We start from the raw sequence: 19340 nt of genomic DNA, 5'->3' as shown, positions 1-19340 counted from the left end.
CTTTCCTGAGATCTGAAAGGCCGGTGTCCACTGGGAAACTTAGGAGGAATCGGTGTAGATTCTGTGTACATGTGTGAAGCACATTAGGTAAAATGTTCTGCAGCTTCATAAATACCAGACTTCTTCATTTTCCATGAAAATAAAAGATTAAGGAGAAGCTGTTTTAAAACACATGACGACATCTGCCGTCACGCCTGTGAGAACATAGCTCTCTGTTAAACCTTGTCTAAATGCATTATCTTATGAACAGCTGCAGATATGTGTGTGTCTGTGTGTGTGTATATATGCATATACAATGTGTATTTTTTCAGGTTCCCCATTTCATCATTTAATCATTGTATATCTTGTGTATTGTCATCTAGCATTATTCTGTTTCATCACAATTTGTCAATTGTTTTTGCATTATTAGCTAAAAAACATTTCTACAAATAAAGCACAAGTGAAATAGAAAATTGACATCGGGGCAGGGTCAGCGCAGAGACGATCCTTTCTCAAATTCTTCTGTTTAAAAGCTTACGTTTTTAGCTTCATGGCTATATACCGTGCTGCTGAATTCCTTGAGTGGACCCCACGTCCCTCCTCATGAACAAGACTATTACTCAGACTAAAGTAAGTTGTCACCCTGTTGGATCCATGTTATTAGTCACTCGTCTCATCTGTGTGTGTGTGTGTGTGTGTGTGTGTGTGTGTGTGTGTGTGTGTGTGTGTGTGTGTGTGTGTGTGTGTGTGTGTGTGTGTGTGTGTGTGGCACTAACACTGATTCCCTTGGCAGAAGAGATGCAACACCATTTATAAATTAAATTAAATATTGATTATTTTTGCTGACCCCACTCAAGTGGCTTTGTTTTTCATTCATATTACGATATTGGCTACACAAGACTTTGGTCCTTTTCTAACACATGCCATGTTATCAATGAATGTCATACAAGTCTGATGGCAGATTACATCACTGTCTACTAATCTGACCTTTGATGTAACATCATCTGACTCGCAGGTTTTTTCCTTTCATCCTCTCACTCTCTTTCAAACGTGCACACACACACACACACACACGCACGCACGCACACACACACACACACACACACACACACACACACACACACACACACACACACCTCTAACAGTCAACCTTTCCTTCTCTATCTACACTTCATTTAATATGTTATCAGTGTGCTGAATGAACAGCGGCTGGGAGACAAAGTGAAGAGACGTGAGCTGTGTGTTTACACTGATGTTGGCCATCGCTATGGTTCAGCTATGAAATGAAACGATGACGCCACATAATGAAAAATGCATTCGTATTAGTTGTTTAGTGTATTAGTTGCATTATCTTCAACACAGCTGCAAGTTGATACAGAGAAAAGTAATCGGCAATCATTTTGAAAATTGCTTATTTAAATCATTTTTATACAAAAAATGTAAATATTGTTTTAAGCCCTTCTATCTTTTTTACTGCACATCTTCATCTGGCAAAGTGCGCTTGGTCAGCGACTGCACTCCCCCGACCGACGGTGTTTTGCCGGACACACTCGTATGTCCAAACACAGATGCATTGAGATTGAAGCCCGCTGCTGTTTACCTCAACACATGATGTAACAGAATGCAAGCAGATCCACACCTGGTGGTAATTATCTTGCATTATGGTAATCAGGTTGAAATACCTCCTCACCTTGCATCATCCAGTGAGCAGCTGATTGCTCCAGCGCAGATGTGAAAAGTAACCAAGTCAACAACTGGAGTACATTCTTGTCACATAAACTTTAAAATACTTTTTAAAAGTATATATTTGTATTTAATTATAAATACAATAAACAATGAATGATTCATTCAACAATGTAGAGGAGTAGAAGTATAAAGTAGCTCAAACTGCACTTAAGTAGTTCAGTAAATGTATTTAGTTACATCCTACCACTGATGTGAGTCATTTTCATAACAAGTAGTTATTTCCTTGATTCAGCCAAACGGGATGTTTGATTATCACAGCCTGTTTCGGGAAACACTTCCAGCCATCAACATTTGTAGACATAACAAATGTGATGTCCAAGAATTCTTTTTGGTCCACTGCCTCAAACAGAAAGAGGATGCTACACTGAAATCATGTTTGCAAATATATAAATATATACACATAACTGATATATTTAATAAAGTACACAAACAGCTGATTCTTTAAAAATCAATACACATGCATATAATGGGACAAATGCTCACTACAGCATGAGTGTGCTCGGTTACAGGGGCTTCTAATGTTTGCTGCTCTTTTACTCTTTTTCTAAACTCTTAAAAAAACATTTGTTTTTTCATTCAGGACCTCCCAAGAATATTTATTGTGCAGCTGTCCTTTTGGCTTTTTTAATTTAATCTTTAAATCTGTTAAAGCTGTATGTTTATTATTAACTACGAAGCAATGCAACATCCCCCCCACAAAGGGTACAGCCTTTTCTACTCTGTCTGTGTTTGTTGGTAAAATACAAATGTGTCCTTTGCTGTATTCTCTTTCTTTTACTGCTCCCACATATTGAGGTCGGAGCCATCACACAAAGCACAAACTCAGCTGCACAGCTACAGTGTGGGCCGCATCAATAAAAGCTATAGCATTTATTGGTTTCGATTGGTCTCCCCTGTCTGCAGGATCACGCATGGTGTTTGAAGACGCCCACACACACAACTGCAGGTCTGAGTTTCCCGGAGCTTTATAACTCACTTTGACTTGTTTACAAAGTCTCAGAAAAGAACAGGGTTGGGTAAAAACAAATTCACTTACTTAAGCAAATCCAATAAACTAGGTGATTGCATTTGTTTGAGAGTCATCCAAGAAAAACAGAATAGGAGGAAGGAAGTGTTTCGTTTTTGTTTTTTTTGCAGCTTATAAAGGTGTGGGAGTCCATCCATCCATCCTCTAAAATGTTTAGACTGTTCAGGGTCAAGGAGGCACACACAGATAATGAAACATAATGATGAAACGTCATGTAAGGCGCTAATTCACTTTTCCTGTTTGTTCACTTGAAGGATGAAAGTTTGCAAGACGAAGAGGCGCAGCTCAGCTGAGTGAGTAATAAACCAGCCAGGAGCAGATTGAACTTGATGTCTTTTGAACATATTGAGAGGAAAAAAAAACATTTCTGTCATCGCTTTTCGCTCCTGCAGCCAAATTGAGCTCTTTCATTCCAACGCGGTCGGACGAAGAGCATTAATGTGCAAGCTTGTTTTGCTCTGGCCTCAATTTCATATGGTCGTCTCCTACTCTCAATTTAATGGTGGTGAAAGTCCTGGAACTGACCACACAGACGTGCTGATACACCGCTGAATCATTTGCTGCTACCACAGGCCCGACAGCTTTCTATTAACTGTCATGAATAGGATTTATCTTCTCTCAGCAACAGACCAAACCAGACAAAGCCTAGCCTGATGTGAATTCCATTTAAAAGGCTTTCCAACACACCAAAAACAGAATCACAAATGTATGCACTGCTGTGTGCCTTATGTGACCAAAGCTCTGGTCTGCTGCATTTCTCCTTACTGCAATGTGTCACCGCACTGCTTGCCTTTGTCCTGCTATAATTGAGTATCACCGCGGCTCTATTCCAGCACCCTCCTGCTCGGCATGACAAGCTTTGACAAGTAATTCATAGTTTGCTGAGTAGTGCTATGAATTACTATACGGTAATCTCCCTTCAGGGATGTGGCATACTGTCAAACCTCCTGCTTTGTTGCGCTTGTAGAATACTTATTGTGACTGAAGCTGGTCTGGCCCAGGTACAGTTTATGCATTTATGTCCAGGCAGTAGAGGGTTTGGGCAGTGTTTGGAGAGCGAATCCCCGCTGAATTACTGCAGTAGCACATGTGCATAGCAATGAAGGAACCATATGGTAGACATAATGAGGTTTGTTTGCAAATTTCACACAGGGAAGAGCATAGCAATCTGTTCAATTTGGCAATGTTTGCTATTGCAACGATTAAACTACAGCCTGTTTATTATTATTATTATACATTATTCTCGCAACACTAGTGCTAATATTGTCCCGGCGCTCTGTGACCTGCATAACTGTTCTGCTTATGACACACGGCCACAGATTATAGTGCTGCTCTAGAATAGCTAATGTCCATTATGTTCAAAAGAGCAAGCCACACAGCTGAGACAAAGCCAAGGAAGCCTGGTTATTTATTGCACGTCACATCAGTCTTAATTTCCTTCTGGATTAATTGAGTTTATTTGATTTAATCTTGTCTGATTTGATCTTATTTCCCTTTCACATTAAACACAGTAATTATATCCATTGTTGATTTGTAATTATCTTTTTAGAGCAGCTAGAGTAAAACCATGACACTAAATGTTCTAACTTCATTGGAGTCAAGGATGATCAATAAATAACAACGGCAACTTTAATGCTAACATGTTGCTTGGACACTCAACGAGGGGTTTCAACCAGGCGTGATGACTCATGTTGCACATAAAGAACAGAGCTATTGATATATTGACTGGACAGAAACACTAATCTCACTTATACACTGAGCACTAAGCTAAACACTTGCATTCTGCTGTTAATTACAGCCCTCAATGAAGCCTTGGTGTTCATTCTTTTAATAGCTTTACATATCATATCTGAGCCTAAGCCTGTTATCAAAGTAGCAGCTTTCATAAGGGAGAGGGTAAGCTGTTGTTTTCTGAAGTTTCACTTTAGTTACACGGGTGACGTTGAGTTCACACCACGACCCTCTGAAGACACCCGGTATCTTCAAAAAAGAGAAAATACGTGTGGGAGGAGCAGTCAGATCCCATGCTGCCTGTTTCATTCTATAACACCCTGACCCACTTTCCAGACTATATGAATTGTAATCTGATTATAAAACCAGCAAAGGTATTAGTGCGCCAGCGTTTTCCCAACAGAGCGACCGTGAACCTCTGAAATTTGTCATAGCTCAGATGGAAATCTAAAGCTGGAAGCCATGACACAGAAGAGGATTTATCTTTTAACTAATGCAGCATAATCGCAACACAACTATTATTGTAAAGCACTGTGTAAGATCACAGGGTTTAATGACTCGCTACTTTTATTGAAAAGGTCACGGCACTATAAAATCACTAGTGCTTCTGATATCTTTAATCAGGATTGATTTTGAGATGATCTCACAATGCTGTAGTATTAAAGTCAATGGTGCTTTCTCTCTCTCTCACAGTAGCAAGACTGGAGGAAGAGCAACAGCGCCCCCTAGTTTAATGTATGAGAGCGATCTTCTTCACAGTCCAAGCTCTAAAGGAACATTCCCCCTTAATGGCAAGGCATATAATTAGATAGTGTGTGTATTAAGATTGATTGACATAATGAGTGAGTGGCTCAGTCTGTCTGCTCCTGCTGTGTCAGTGCAGAGAAGATCACAACAACATAATGCTGTCAGGAATACATTAGGCGTGACCTTCACTAATATTTCTTTGCTGATAAATATGTGTGGAAAGTGTGACACATGCACATGGAAAGGCTTTATTTAGACAGACACATCCTAATTAGACTTAGGTCAGCTCTTCACAGGCTTGTTAATTCCTCGGATTGCATGCAAATGATGTTTTCCCAGCATCCCTCGCTCACCTCGAACAATGAGTCATCACAGTCCTATCAGGAGGGAAAACAAAGTAAAATGAACGGTGGCAAAAACAATCTCACTCTTTACTTTGTCTGTCATTGGGATTCAAGACAAACACAAGTCAGCCTGGTTTGATGAGAATATTGTCTGGGGTTTCTTTTTGGATCAAATAGCAGCATTTCAGATGGAAGCTTTCAGTGTGGCATTTATTCTCCTTCTATGCATGGTGAAAGGAGTCTAATGGGAAATTTAGAGGCTAGAAGTTAATTCCTGGCTGTTCATGCAGTGTGTTAAGTGTATTTCTGACATGTTGAGCTCTTCTGACACGTACAGTCAGAAATGCTTGTGGCTTAGGCTCCAGCTGTTTGTCGACACCTTGAAGCTGCTTGACATTTTCCCGGATTCATTTTTGTTTTCCTCTTTATCCTGCTGTCTAATACTGTCATTTTATTATCATGGTTAATCTGTCCACATGGCATCTTTTGCATGTCTGTCCTTAGAGGCTGAATGGTGTGTTTATTCTGGTTTGCTGCTAACCTACTTCTCTGTCTTCTAGAATCTCTGCTTTCCCGTCTGGTGTTGGGCCACCTTCAAAACCTGCTGTCTCCATTACCCTGCCTCAGTTTGCCTTCACTAGCTCCCTCTACCTCTGCCTCACCCAGTCGGATTCCCATCCACACAACCATCCTCATTCTTTGCACCTTTACAAAACCTTCCTTTTTCAATCCACAGGTGAAGTTTGCGTCCTGCGTTTGGGTTCCCTCTGTTTAAGTATCAGATCAGGTGTGTCTTGGTCTGTTCTTCCTATGACACAATCACAATCATATGTCATTTTTTTCAAGCAAATGTTTTGCATGTTGTCGTTAGTTTCTGTCTCGTCTGCGACAGAGACAAAGTCTTTTTTTGCATCTTTTGACTTAAACATTAAACCAACACAGAAAGTCCCAGAGAATTATTTAAAACATTTTAAAGTGGAAAGTATGGCCCACGCAGATTAAAAGACATAACAGATAAGAAAACGCTGAACCCTCATGGATAGGCTTTTATACAGTCCAGGGAAATGGAGAACATTTTCAAATAAGATAATTTCCGGCAAGAACCATCATCTTTGAAAGTCATTTTACTGTCGAGGAAATTCTTGCTTTGAAATGTGAGAGTTTCTTTCTGCTTATAATGCACATGCAGCATTTATGAATATTTGAAAGCACTTCAAGGAAACAGTTTGAACAGTTAGTTCAAAGAGAGAACTCCAAAGAGGAAAATTGATTGATATACATAACATTGTTTTAACTCACAAATGCCCGTACAGGACTGTCTCAGAAAATTAGAATATTGTGATAAAGTTCTTTATTTTCTGTAATGCAATTAAAAAAACAAAAATGTCATACATTCTGGATTCATTACAAATCAACTGAAATATTGCAAGCCTTTTATTATTTTAATATTGCTGATTATGGCATACAGCTTAAGAAAACTCAAATATCCTATCTCTAAATATTAGAATATCATGAAAAAGTATACTAGTAGGGTGTTCAACGAATCACTTGAATCGTCTAATTAACTCGAAACACCTGCAAGGGTTTCCTGAGCCTTGAAAAACACTCAGCTTGGTTCAGTAAACTAAATCACAAGTATGGGGAAGACTGCTGATCTGACTGCTGTCCAGAGGACCATCATTGACACCCTCCATCAGGAGGGTAAGACACAAAAAGAAATGTCTCAAAGAGCAAGCTGTTCACAGAGTGAAGTTTCAAAGCACATCCACAAAAAGTCTGTTGGAAGGGGGAAATGTGGCAGGAAACGCTGCACAACCAAGAGAGATGACCGCAGCCTTAACAGCATTGTGAAGAAGAGTCGCTTCCAGAATTTGGGGGAGCTTCAAAGACAGTGGACTGAAGCTGGAGTCCAGGTATCAAAAGTCACTGTTCACAGACGTGTCCGGGAAATGGGCTACAATAGCCGTATTCCCATGGTCAAGCCACGTCTGACTTGGGCTATGGAAAAGAAGCACTGGACAGTTGCAGAGTGGTCCAAAGTCCTCTTTTCAGACGAAAGCAAGTTTTGTATTTCATTTGGAAGTCAAGGCGCCAGAGTCTGGAGAAAGGCTGGAGAGGAGCAAAATCCAAGTTGCTTGAAATCCAGTGTGAAGTTCCCACAGTCAGCGATGGTTTGGGGAGCCATGTCAGCTGCTGGTGTTGGTCCACTGTGTTTCATCAAGCCCAGAGTAAATGCAGCTGTGTACCAAGAGATTTTAGAGCACTACATGCTTCCGTCTGCTGAAAAGCTCTATGGAGATGAGGAATTCATTTTCCAGCATGATCTGGCACCTGCCCACAGTGCCAAAACCACCAGTAACTGGTGTACTGACCATGGCATTACTGTCCTCGATTGGCCTGCCAATTCCCCTGACCTGAACCCTATAGAGAATATGTGGGGTATTGTGAAGAAGAAGCTGAAAGACACCAGACCCAACAATGCTAATGAGCTAAAGGCCGCTATTGAAGCATCCTGGGCATCCATAACACCTCAGCAATGCCACAGGCTGATTGCCTCCATGCCACGCCGCATTGATGCAGTAATCCGTGCAAAAGGATTCCCAACCAAGTACTGAGTGCATTAATGGACATTTTCAAATGTTTGATTTTGTTTTGCTGTTATAAATCTTTTTTTTTACTTGGTCTGAGGAACTATTCTAATTTTTTGAGATAGGATATTTGAGTTTTCTTAAGCTGTAATGCCATAATCAGCAATATTAAAATAATAAAAGGCTTGCAATATTTCAGTTGATTTGTAATGAATCCAGAATGTATGACATTTTTGTTTTTTTAATTGCATTACAGAAAATAAAGAACTTTATCACAATATACTAATTTTCTGAGACAGTCCTGTATATGCCAAAAGAGAGAGAGATTTTAGTCAAGTTGTAGAAGATTAACAAGAACAACAAGGTCAATGTCAGCTGGCATCACCACAAAAACACAATGTGCCGTTTATCATGCAACTCCATGATGACAATAAATGCCACAGAGTCATGCATTTTCCAATCAGTACTAGTGAAATGAGGCAGGTCCAATCGTTTCATTCAGTTCTCAGCATGCACACAGTGTACGTTGGCCTCCTGGGTCCATTTTCAGCTGTTAATAACTCTCAGGCAAACTAAACAGGCTTAATGTGTGTCCTGAAGACCCCCCAAACAAATGCACACCAATCTATTTATGCATAAGTGAGAGTGATTTAGTTCCAGACTTTTATTTATTGGCAGATTAGTGAGTTGTCTCTCTTATTACTTGTTTGAGTATTTCAATCAGCATGGTTTTTGGACACTGATGACGTAAAGGTTTCTCTTTGTTCCCTTAGCCTTGAGTTGTTCCACCACAAACACAAGCTTTGAATTCAGACGCACGTTCTCTTCAGCGCTCGTACCTTCCATCCTTATTTAATTTCCCCCCTGATTTTGGCGACACTCTTCTCCACCGTGGAGGTTTTCCTCAACTTCTTTGTCGCATTACGTTCAAACGTTCAGATCTGCAGGCTCGGGAGCTCAGGAGAGCTTTGTTTAAAGGCACGGATGGTGAAGTTGAGGTGAGGCTCTGGTCAGAGGAGTCACAGTGAGGTTGATGGTAATAACATTAGAAAACAAGGTGCAGGCAGATGCTGCTGAAGCCATAGTGTGAGAAACAGTTCAATCCAAGGCCTTTTCCATATATTGTCACCAAAGCCACTGTATCTAATCTGATGTCCTTGTCTCTGGGATTCAGTCAATGGATTCTCATTCAAATGTGCACACAATCCCTGCTTTGAAGTTAAATCTTGCATATAAGGCAGCTGCACAAGACAATGCACATGAAGAATAACAGCAAAACAGAAACATGCAAGCTATTATACAAACACAATATGACATCATCAGCAATCACAGCTTTTGCATATAGCCAAAGGAAAACTCTATAAGGTTGGTTCTGACTGACAGGATTATCCTGTGATCACTGAAACAGAGAAACAAGGATATTAAAGTGATTAGTGAAACATTCTGTGGGTTTGTTCAAATCTGTCATACGTGCTTTTCAATCAACGTGAAAAACCTCTTCAGCCAAATCAAGAGAAATAATAATGTTTGCTGACAATAACAAGAGCTCCAATCCAAACCCAGGGAAGATATGAAGCCTAGTTGTAAATAGTTTACGTTTAATTGAGATTTTGAGCTGTTTTAATGGACTGTAGCTGCGTCATTTTCCTCCTGTGATAGTGTGCTGATCTACACTTGGAAGGTAATTTACCGGCTCCTTATCTTCACTACTTAGGTTGTATTCAGGTCAGTGCCGGATGTCAGAGAAGGCTGAGATTGTTCACCGTCGGTTGCCGGATTTCGTAAATTCATGAAAAAAACATCATCTCTGCAGGATGAAGCGACTTCGGGGGGGAAACTGTAAAACCCCATGATTGATTCAGTTAGGTAAATAATTGAGCATTTGAATGTCTCTCTTTGTTTGTATTACTGCTGAAGATGGTTGGAACACATGATCGTAACACATTTACAAGCTTTTAATGAATGTTGTTGGCAGAGGCTTCTAATGAGTTGGTGACCTAACTTGAGTCAGTTTCCAAACACATTTGCGTACATGTTTTCTAACCCCATGCTGTGTTTAAAACACAAGGTCTTCATGTCTTCCTCTAGGACGTGAATTTACATGGGGAAAAACACAAATGTTCTCAAAAACAAATAAAAAATGTGAGGCAAACATTAACACTACTGATCTGAGTGTCCGCCAGATTCATAATTACTAAGTTCTTAATAGCCAATTTCAAACTAGCGTTTTACTAAATGGGGTTGCACCGTTAAAACTTGGGAAGTAAGTTAACTAGTAAAGAAATGTGTAAATCAATTGCTAGGGAACATATGAAGCACAGTCCAATCAAACGCAATGAACAGTCTAAACAGGAAGTAACTGTAGCATCACAATTCATTTCAAAATAACAGTTTTAAGAGGCCAAACAATATATTAAACTTATTCTCTTATCTTATCTTATTATACTCATTGTAAATGCAGGTCTGACTTTTCTTTATATTCTATAGATCGCGTGCATGTGACGTCACGCTTATTTCCCAACCCGGAAGTCAGCCATGTTGGTTGGAATACACAACCAAGACGGCGGCCGTTCACGCGTGAGTTGCTGCAACGCTCCGTAATTTTCTTTGGATTTAATCGTCTAAGACCCAGAGAAACGGTTCTTTAGATTTCCTACAATCATTGTGGACCCTCTTGTCCACAGTCAGGGATAATGATGACAGAGAGGACGTGTAGTGTCACACACACAGGTAAGCGTATATCACAGGCACAGCTGACAGGTCGCTATCCTGTCGGTCGCTCTGCTTTCCGCTGCTCTCCAGGCTGCGCTGCGTCCTGGCTGAAGAAGCGTCTCCGTCTTCTCTGGAACCCAGCCTACTGCAAGAGACCAGAACCAGGCCATCACCATGCATTTATTATGTGACTGATTACCTGATTCTGTTCAGCTGTCTGGCCTCCAGCTGGGACACTCCTGTCTCTCCCCAGCAGCAGACGCCTTAACCACACCCCACTGCCACAATCATCAAAAACAACGATCCACAAAAGAGGGATGAATTGCTGTCTACCGAACGCCGTAAGCTGGTTTAGCAACATAACTCGTAAAGGATTTAACAGAAGAAAAAGCACAATTCACCCGTGTGTGTGGCGTCCACTTTATATCTGGTAAGAGCTCATGCTAAAGCTATGTTTTCAATGTTTACATTAAACATGTGTGCTTATGATATACCCGAACACTGTAAGACCTTACTTCTCCATATCGCTGACTGGTAAATAAGGCACTTTCTTTACATGTGATGGCAGCCATTTGCTCTTTTCTTCTGTGCATGTTTTTGTTTTGCTTATTCTTGAGCCTACTTCACTTGCAAAAAGCAAAGCACCAATGTGAGAACATGCTTCGCTTACTCCAGCCATACAATCACAGTGTGCGAGGATAACATCGCCGCTCTTCTCACTCACAAACCACGGCTTGAGCGGTGTATCTCGAGATCTTTGAGAGTGATTTACACGGGCATGGACGAGCACCCTGTCATCTTTCAGTGGTTTGGTAAGAACTACCAACCCAGCCAGAAACAAAGACATTATAAGCATCTAAGCTCTTGTATGCCTTCATTTGTGCGTTGGTTGCCCACGATGTTTGTAGCACAAGGTAGTTCACAATATCCGGATATTCAATCGGCGGTAATGAATCTAAATCCTCAATATAATCCGACGGCTTTAGCGTGTACGGGTCACGGCCGCAAGTTTGGACTTTTTCTCTGAATCTTGCCTTTGCAGAGGACTCCAGAGAGTCACAATACTTTAAAGAAGTCGGAGTTGTTGTTGTTCGCTTTAGACGGCATTGTTGATTTGTTTTCCAACCAACATGGCGTCGCACGCATACGTCACACAGTTTTGTCACGTGTTTGCACCCTACCTATATGTGCATCCATGGAGTAAGTTAAAAACCAGTGGGAGAAATGTGATTACGCTAACATAACTGCCATTATATGTTGTGTTTTGGAGCACAATGTCATTTGAAATCTTCACAGTTTACATAATTACACAACATTTAAATAAACTCTCAGGTCAGATATGTCGACCTCTTTACTCTTAAATTCATATTAGCAAGCTAATGCTAACTTTGTCAGCAGAAATAATATATTTTAAGGAGATTCACATTCATAATTTTGTCAATCAACTGTGCTGACTGTTGGATAACGTCACAAAGCTTTTAAAATGTAAACCTTTTTCAGCCCAAACGTATGTTTGACATGTTTTGATTGGTAATAGAAGTCACAATGTCTCTCTAAGACCCACATTAATCCACATTAATAACAGTACCGACAATATAATATCTCCAACTGCTGATAATCAAACAGACAAAATTATAATCTGTCACACATAATGTAAAATGCTGTAAATGACTATTAGTTTGTAACAGAAAATGAATTCATATTCTTTGAACATAGAAGATTTTACACCGTGCTGCACTGCTGTTCCCCTGCTTGTTAACTAGGCAACACATCTACTAAAGTGCCCATTACCCAGCAATTTAAATAAAATCTTTAGAGCCTCACAATTCTTTATTTCTCCTCAAGGGCACATTTTCAGTTAACAGAGCTAATTTTCATATTCATGATGATCTAAGTGTCCTGATGGCCCACCTGTCTCTACTCCATTGACCTATGCCTTACTCCTCTCTTACGCTTGTGTGTGAAGTTCCGTCACTTTTCAAAACTAATCTTTATGTATGGATGCTGTCGGAAGCAGCTGACTGCATCTACAATTCTAATGTATGCAGATGGAGCTTTCATTTCCTTATTGAGCCCCCTGGTGACCCTTGAATGACTGAACATAACCTTTAGTGGGTACGTCAGCCGGGACAGAAGAAGCAAACATATCACATGTCAGACTGGAGAGGAGCTCTTCCAGAGAAGTGAAACTAAAATAAGGTCAGAGACTGTTCATTCTGCTTTCAAAAGACTTCTAACATCACAGACTACATGTGGCTTCTTTTGGTGAATCAGTATCAATAAACTGATATGCCACTTGCTCTATATTGGTATAGTGTTATTCGACAAAGAGAAGCAGCCCGATCAGTAGGATTATTTGGAGGTTTTAGGATATTAGGTGAGAATATTGCAGAATATTGCACTTATTAAAAAAAAGCTTAGAAATAAGTTCTGAGAGAACCCTCCGAGGCATTGCTTCAGGGAAGATGTCATTAAACCAGTGTCAATCAATGTCATGCTGTACAATGGACACCAAGAAAAAGAGGGAGCGAGTCAGGTAAGATGCACAGTGTGCTGTAATGAAAGGAGAGCTTCAGTAAGACATGGAAAAAGCAACATGTCCCTGCGCTGTACTATTTATTAACATCCATTTAATAGAATGTACATATCAATCAATCTAAATTGAGCAGGTGCCATGATCATAAGGCCATAATGTGTGTCAGTGGTGTGAACACATGTTCGCAAACAGTTGCCTGTTTACACATGCAGCCGTGATGGAGCGACATTATCATTATCATTATTATTTGGAGTGCTGTTTCTGAATGTGAATCAAACATTCACACTCTTTTGATTCTGTTCTGGTCTCCAGCAACTCCTGAGGGAAATATCTGTCTCTTCAGCTGCTAAATGCTCCACTGTGTTCACCAGCTAGTCACTAACTGTGTCTGCTTGGCACTGGGTTTGTGACGTGTGCAGGGGGTATTTAGAGCTTTTGTTTTGTTGTTGCTGAAAAACAGCTGCCTGCTGCCTCCGAAAACGACATTAATAGAGCGATGAGAGTTAACCGATATAGTTGCCAAACAACGAGCTGAAACTCACCATGAAGCCCTTTTCACCTTGTCATTTAATACACTGTAATGCAAATGAAAATGTACTGTTGCTACTTTTATTTAAGTGAAGAATCTGAATACTTCTTCTACCCCTGATGTGTTTGTAAAGATAAGTTTCCGTGCTTCATTTACTTCGTCTCCACTCCCCTTCTGTCTGTCGCTTACAGATGTTGCTTTATTTATCAGGTAGCCATCGTAATGTTTTAAAGTGCTTCGACAGACTGAGCATGTCAACAGCAGCATGACTGCTCAAGTAATTCATCTCAAACTGCTTTTTGTGATTTATGGCTGCTATATTGTTACTCATAAACGAGGGCTGACAGTTTCGACAATCCGTCTGTCATCCTGCGTCTTTAGAGAAATGCAGAGCCGCGGGAGAAAATCTGAAAAAAAATGCATTTGGCTGTGTGTCAGCCAGGTCACCCTGCACTCAGAAGTTTAATTTATTTCTTGTGATGGTCACAAAGAGTTCACGAAGCTTGCAGAGAAATGTGACTGTGACTGTTAGTAGAGACTGCAAGTAGGGGAGAGTGAAAATGCTGCATCTGGTACAGAACGTGGAGCCGTGGTCAGCAGATGAGTCAGGTGGAAACAGACAAACCCAGCAGAAAGAATTGCACAATTTTCTGGTGTAAAATTATTTGTATCATGCATAATGCGTTGAAGGGTTTTAACACGCTGGGGTCGTTTGAGTTGAAAGTGGAGAAACAAGATGAATCGAGCACTCTTGGCAGAGTTTTGTTTTTCCTTCAAACAAAATGACTGTACTCTACTGCCCAGAGGAGATTAGACGTAAGAAGATCTCACAGGAGTGGGTAAATACAGGTTGTTATGTGATCACAGCAGGTTTGTTGTGAAAGATATGAAGTGCCGTCCCTGAATTGGCAGAATAAATCTTTGGTATCCTTTAGCAAGATACTAAATCTCCAGCTGCTCCACGGAGATATAGTGACCAGCAGATCAGACAGTGGAAGAAATTACAGTAGCTGATGGTACAGAATGTGATGCAGTAGCACCCTCCAGTGGATAACGTCACAGTGCTGTTCCACGGCTGCTTTGTGTAAGGAGGACACTAAGATAATGCTTCATGCAGTAGTTTGATTTTATATTTCCTGCAAAATGTGCATATGCAACAGGTATTCCATCCATGTTGCATTAAAGGAGTTGAAGCAATCATACGCAAAAAATATTATTTGCACAAATGACGGCAGCATTCGTCGTGGCAGTTCCAATGAGCTCTGTAGAAACTGCAGAAGAAGAAAGAGGGAGAGAAATCCGAGCATGGGGAGTGTCTTGTTTGTTGAGCATTTTAACCAGAAGAGGATGCTGCTCTCTCACTCATGAAGAGATGGAAACAAACTAGTAGAAGTCCAACGCTGGATTTAACAGAAGAGAAAAGTCTTTGTCTGACAGTCACAGAAACAAGCAGGGAAAGAGAACATTGTGGTGCACAGTATGAACTGTTTATATGAGCCGAAATCCAGTGGAAGTTGAACATAATGCTTTTTTTTTTTAAAGCAACACATTTCTATTGGATGGTATTTCAAAAGAAAAGTTGATATTGATGTTAAAAATCTTGGACAAATGGTTGCCACTTTTTTTGTTTTCTTTCCACCATTTATTTTGGGAGAAGCAGTTATTTTTCCTCTTCTCTCTCTCTCTCTCTGCAGATGATCAGGGCGGTCCCCTAGAAAGGATTGTAGGAGGCGTTCAGACTGCTTCACGTCTCTCACATTGTTGCCAAAGGCGTTTGAGGTGATTCTCTAAAATATGTTGAAATGTTGAAATGAGCAGGAGTAGGAAGAAGTACAGTTTAGATCACTGTAGCCTGCTGGAGCTTTACTGAGAGACTGCAGTCCAGACGCTGGAGACAGAGATGAACTAGTTTATTAAAGCTGTGTATGTATATCAAGTCATTATGCATTTACTTAATAAGTTGGGAAATAACTTTATTGATGTATTATAAACACGATGCACCAGTTCTCCACTATGTGTTGAAGCCAAACATCAAACCTCACTTTGCTTTTTTTTAAGAATAGCTTCTCTAGTGATGAATCTGGACATAGTTTTTACTGTATGAGTCAAAGTGGAGCGCCCAAATCTAACTATGAGTTTTAGTCTGTATGAGGCTACACTGTCTCATCTGTGGAGGAGGCTCAGTCTGGCCTTCAGGTGCTCTGACGGAGCCACCTTTTTGGAACAAGCCCTTAAACTGCGACACAGCTGTACACCAGGAAATTAATAATTCATTTGAACCCAATCAAATCAAGCACTGTACATGGAAATATGATATTGATACAACCCAGTGTGTGCATAGATACATGAAATATCTAACTGCAGATTGTTGCTGCACAATACTGCGAGACTGCTTTTCCAAGTCAGCTGCACCTTTATCAAGCATTCAGCGTGAATGTTGTGTTGATGGGATTGAACTCTGTGTCAGTCTGAGAGTCTTGACAAAATGAGAGAGTGCAGTTTGGGGAAAATGGCCTGTAACTGAGGTGAAGCAGCTGAACTATCACTGCACCCATCATGCATTTCTGTGTGGTCACCAAGCTGGCATTTAGACTGCACAGAGCACAGGAAGTGCAGTAAGTCGACTGGACTGACCCTCCCTTCGTCCCTGCAAGAACCACATCATATGAAAGAAGGTAAGTAAGAAAGAAAGAAAGAAAGAAAGAAAGAAGAAAGAAAGAAAGAAAGAAAGAAAGAAAGAAAGAAGGATAGAAAGGTGAAAGACGGAGAGAGAGGCAGAAAGAAACAGCAGAAGCAGACTATGGTCAAATAAATGAAAAAATTACAGTGAGAAATGTAGAGGGAGGGAATGAGGAAGAGACGGAGAGACTGGGAGAGAAGAGAGAGAGAGACAGGGAGGGGAGAACAGGAGAGACAACGTGGCAGGAGGTTTCGTCCGATGTAGTCCTTGGATGAGATGATAGGACTCTGGGTTCATCTGAGGATGTGCGCTGGAAGAAAGCTCTACCCATTCATAAGTGTGCTAAACAGTCATTAACTTTCAAACGCCTTTAACTGCTGTTTGCACTTTGCCTGATGGGACTTTTTGCATCATGCAATTTAGTTTTCACTATCTATTTGTGCTATACTACACAGCATTAAATACAGTTTAATATAGGGCAACATTAACATAGTCTCTATGTAATAGCAGTATTATAGAGGAGGCTCGCTTGGTTTGCTTAAACTTATTGTGTTTCCAAAGCTCTTCCGTCTTCGTATTTTCTCCTTGTAGTCAGACTTTATCACAATGATCAGGCTGCTCTATTAAAATGGAACTTCCTGTTTACCCCCAAGAAAGGACAATTTGGCTGTGGAATAATCAGGAGCCTCTATGGTGTATACAATATTTGCTAAAAAGTGAAAGAAGGGCTTGATTTAAGCAGTTTGACCTCTGCGATATTACTTGTTTGACTCTTGTTGGTCATAGTTCCCGACTTTTTATCAATGTTGGCTTTCACCCTGAGAGAAAACCTGGTTATACCAAGAAGAGAAATCATTATAAAATCATATTTTAAGGGAATAAAGCCTAAAAAACTCACATTCTTTGGGCACCCGGGTGCTAATGTAGGGAAGACTCGATTATAAAATGTAAAAACGCTTGCTACTCAACACATTTAAAAGAAAAAGTGACTGTTTGTGACACTGAGGCAATAGAGATGCACTGCAGAGCGGGCGGCAGGTAATCACCTCTCCCTGGCCCACCTTTCAGTTTACACTTTATTGCTGTTTAAATGGGGAGATTCTCTTAACATGCAATCACAGGCCACGTGCCTTTAAAGACAAGGTATGGCTACCTCACTCTCACACTCACTTCACACACTTCACCTCAAAAAAGCAGACCTGGGATTTGCAGGTGTGTGTGTGTGTGTAACTGCTGTCCCTTCGGTGCAATGAAAGTTCAACCTATGTAAGTTGCTGTACTTGTGTAAATCATAAGAACAGCAACACCGTGTTTATATAATTACAAAAAGTTAATTGTGTCTTTCTCCCCCTCTCTTTTCCTCTGTTAACATTTCAGCGTATTGTCACTTTAAACATATATTTAAAGGAACAGTGCTACATTATGAAATACTTTAACCATCAGCCGATTAGCATAGCTTAGCAAGATGACTAGAAACAGAGGGAAACAGTTAGCCTGGTTCTGTCTGAAGGTATTTAAATGCACCAACCAACATCTCTAAAGCCCACTAATAAACATTATATCTAAATGTATATATATATATATATACTGTTTAATTGTTCCTGGAGTCTTGTCATCGCTCACAAGGTTGCCAAGCAGCCGCCGGAGAAACCAGCTCAATATAACCGGCCAAGAAATAGTCCGGCACAGTAAAACTACAACTTGTCATTTTTACACGAGACATAACTAGTGCTTAGTGTGATTCTTTTTATCTTTGGACAGAGCAGGGCTAGCTGTTTTCCCAACGATTCCAGGTTTTATGCTAAGCTAAGTTAACTGTCTCCTTCATATGAAACCAAATGATGTGAGAGTCGTATCGATTTTCTCCTCAAACTCTCTGCAAGAAAGCAAATATTCCAAACGTGTCACTTTCTTAGTGCATTATCAACCAGACAAAAAGTGTTAAACCTATCAGCTTCAAGCCAGAATATCCCTCCACCAATCACAAGCAAAGTCCCTCCACCAATCCTCCTTTGCGAAGTGATAGGAATAGCAAGAGGGAGCGGGTGAGGAGCTAGGGAGCAGAGAGTGTGTCTGGGTGGGATAGGGAGGAGTGGGGAAGGGTGGGAATGTGGCGGGGCAGCTAAAGGAACGAGGGAGGAGGATGAGGAGTGGCTGCAAGCGCATGCAGGTTTCTCCCTCTCCACTTTTTTCTCCCATCAGTGAAAGTAATGCAGGCCAGAAGAACAACGGTCCGCCTACTTTATCACTTCACCTCATACTGGAGGTGGGTTTACCTTCCGAAGGGTGTAGTGAATACACCCACCTACACTCACAGCAGCACCTGGGCAGGCCCGTCCCACCTCCCCCCCCCTCTGACCACCAGGGTGGGAGAGAAAGACAAACACAAACCCTTTGGCTAAGGAGATTCCACATAAGCTTCATTCCTTCCCTGTGTTGAGTTTTGGTTCCACTGTTACTGACAAGCACTGCAGGCTGAAACAATCCAGCAGTGGGAGTCTGAGCTCAGGGAAAGACAGAGAGGGAAGAGGGAAAAAGGCATGGGGGAGGGGATAGTTTTGGACCTTTTAAGATGTCTGTGGAAAATGAATCATGGGGGCCTGCACAGGGGGAGATCCAGAGGAGAAACACATCTGGTTAGGAAGAAAAAAGAGAAGAATAGGTTTGAGAAAAGAGCAGAAAACACATTTCCTTCAGTACAGTTAGAAGGAGTACAGGGCT

Source organism: Cottoperca gobio, chromosome 11 (genome assembly GCF_900634415.1).
Source record: "Cottoperca gobio chromosome 11, fCotGob3.1, whole genome shotgun sequence".
Taxonomy (NCBI): Eukaryota; Metazoa; Chordata; class Actinopteri; order Perciformes; family Bovichtidae; genus Cottoperca; species Cottoperca gobio.
This window is presented reverse-complemented; position numbering follows the sequence as displayed.